The sequence below is a fragment of the Nicotiana tabacum genome, chromosome 20, assembly GCF_000715075.1.
Source record: "Nicotiana tabacum cultivar K326 chromosome 20, ASM71507v2, whole genome shotgun sequence".
In the NCBI taxonomy this organism is placed as follows: domain Eukaryota; kingdom Viridiplantae; phylum Streptophyta; class Magnoliopsida; order Solanales; family Solanaceae; genus Nicotiana; species Nicotiana tabacum.
In genome coordinates this window covers 68,945,581-68,948,956 of record NC_134099.1, presented here as the reverse complement: position 1 = coordinate 68,948,956, position 3,376 = coordinate 68,945,581, and positions in this window count along the sequence as shown.

Below are 3,376 nucleotides of genomic sequence, written 5' to 3'. Positions count from 1 at the left end.
CTACAATTAGAGAGGATCAATTACATTTCCATTTTAATTTAGCTTTATGACTTCAATTTCTTCTTCTTTTTATCTTTCTATGTTCATTGCCATGAGTAGCTAGATTTTTATCTGGATTTGTCATCCAAACCTAGTGTGTAAAACTTATGGGTAATTAATATTAATGCTTGCCAATGATCGGGTTATTATTATTTAGCTTTGTGTATGCTTTAAAGTTAGAATTAATGGTTGCAAACATTGATTCATGCCTATTTGACTTTGTTCATACTTGAGAAAGAGGAATTTAGTCTAAAACAACTTGGCTAACAAGAAATTAAACTAGTTAAAGTATCGATTAGTTTAATTAAAGAATTTGAACTAGAGATAGGGATAGTCTAACTTGGACTCATATTCAATTACTTTCATTGCTACCCATTTGGACTTGAGAGAGCCAATTTGGGCATAATCATTCTTTAACCGTGAGATATTGAGTGGGAAATTGTGTATTAAGAGTCATAACAAACTTCGATATGCCAAGCAAGTATAGATTTACTCTATCCATTAGGTTTACACCTAGGTTAAGGTTACAACACTAGACTTTTCTCTATTTGACATATCTTCAAAAACACTTCAATTAATACTTGTTTGCTAGCTTTATCATGACCCAAAATCCTGTCTTAAGCATCATGATGGCACCTAGTCTCTAAGATTAGGTAAGTCGATTACTTACAACAATTAAGACAGTTTAACAATAATATTTTAAAATACAGTTTAATATAAAAATCGAAATAAAGGTGAAACAAGCCTACGCGTCAATAATCACAACAACCTCCCAAGACTAGGTAATATAGAGTCATGAACTCTAGATGAATACATAGAAAGATCTTAAAAATCAAAATACATTGCTGATCAGATAACAAACTGACAGTACAATAAAAGGGGAAAGGACTCTAAGGGACTATGACGACCAAACAGCTCTACCTTGAATCCTCGTGATCAAGAAGCTAATATGCCTGACTCCGATATATCCAATACCTGAATTTGCACTAAAATGTGCATATGTGTAGTATGAGTACACAACGATCGATACCCAGTAAGTATCAAGACCAAGCTCGGTGGAGTAGTGATGAGGTACAAGTCAAGACACCTACTAGTCAAAATAACCTGTGCAATATAGAAGTATAAAGCTAGTAATGAAAGAAGGAATCAGTAAATGGCAACAAGATCAATATGTGATATAAACAGTAAAGTAATAAGAACAATGTTAAAGTACTAGTGAAACCAAATAAGTAAAACAAATGACAACTAATTAATCAAGTCATTCTAACACAAGTCTCACAACGAAATTAATCTAAGATACCTCATCTCATAATCACAAGTCATGAGTCCCAAATCACGAATCATATGCTCACGACACCTCGTGCCCACATTTTCAATCACCACTGCAGGGACAACTCACGTGCCAATATCTCAATCCGCCCGGCATGGTCATAGGTTCACAATCACAATCCGCCTGGCGTGGTCACAACCTCAATATCACAATCCGCCCGGCATGCTTACACGCTCACTATCACAATCCACCCGGTGTGGTCACAAGCTCAATGTAATAATCCGCCTCGCGTGGTCACATGATCAATATCACAATGGAAGCTGATAATACAAGAATACATGGGCATGATCAATAATTTCAAGTTTCATACTCCTGAACTGGTATAAGTAGCATGCTACAGTGAATGCTTGTACAAGTGTACTATCATAGTCAAAGTCAACAAGTAATATCAAAGACATCGAGTAGCTCACTAAAAGCAACACAACAAGTCACATAAGATGCATGACATAGACAAGGAAAATCACACCATCACATGAATATTATCAACATAATGCCCCCAGGACACACATATCATCCCTGACATGGCCACCCTTATCTCTCCGTATTGATAACATCATAATAGCCACCCTTATCGCTTTGCCTAGAAATTTAACATGATCCGACACAATATCTTAGAAACTTCTTGGGTATGTGTGCGATGCATAAGCAGAACCATGTCTCGGATGATGCTCTAAGGTTGAGGTAATATAAGTACTTACTAGCTGGATACGCGAGGAAATGGCTTCAGAATTTGCCACCAAACTCTATTCATTCTTGGCCCGAACATGTCCGAGCATTCTTAGCTAAATGGTTCCCGCAAAATAAGAAATCTGAGCTCCGGGATAAAATCTTCTTTTTCAAGCAAGTACCGGGAGAACATCTAGACAAGGCATGGGATCAATTCAAATTATATTTGGTGAGGTTTCCCAATCATGGTTTTCCGGATTCTATCTTTTTGGAAAAATTCTATATGGACTTGGATCCTGTGAACCAATCTATAGCCAAGAATGCAGCTGAGGGATCTTTCATGGACAAATTATTTGCAAGGGTCACACAAATACTTGACAAAATGGTGAAGCATAATCAAGCATGGCACTTAGAGGACACCACAGGTGGAATTGCATATGGGTCTCCTTCCTTGACCACCATGATCAAGGAAAACCAAGAAAGGGATCAAGTGATTGCAGGGCTTGCCACAAATGTCAATGTGTTGACAAAGATGTTCACAGAAAGCCAAACGAAGAAAGTAAATGTGGTGGAAGATGTGCAACCCTTATCAAATGAGGACTTTGAGGAGGTAAACTATGTCAACAACTCTCAAGGTGGATATCAAAGGCAACATTACCAAGGTCAAGGACAACAAAATCAATGGAGGCCTCAACCGCAAGGGCAAGGCAACCAATAGTGGAGAAATGACCAAGGCGGCTCAAATCAAGGTAATTGGAACAACAACAACAACTTCCCAAATCGGAGTTCAAACCCTTATGTTCCTCCAAAGGGTCAATATTCAAATCAAGGTTCCTCAAGTGAGTCTAAGTTGGAAAGCATGCTTGAACGTGTATTGCAAAATCAAGAGAAGTCCGACACTTCTATGAAGAATATGACCGAGCTTGTTGGTTCTCATACCGCATCCATTCAAAAATTGGAGATGCAAATGAGAGACCTTTCTAGGGAACAAAATCCAAAGCAAAAAGGGATACTCCCAAGTGACACAATTGCGAACCCCAAGGGTAGTGGGAGTGGTCCCACTTCTTATGTCATGGCGATTACAACTCGGAGTGGGAAAGTACTACAAGGAGAGAGTGAACAAGTGGTTGAAGTAGAGGAGTCCGAACAAGGGGTTGAGGTTGAAGAGCCAAGTGTTGTCGAAGTTGAGAAGATTCCGGAAGATTTGCAAGTGCAAAAAGAGAATCGGGAAGAGGTAAAGGAAAAGGTAAAAGAGACACAAAAAACTCTTCTACCTATTCCTAGACCTCCTCCTCCATTCCCTCAAAGAATCTCTAGGAAGGTTGATGATAGCAAACTTGA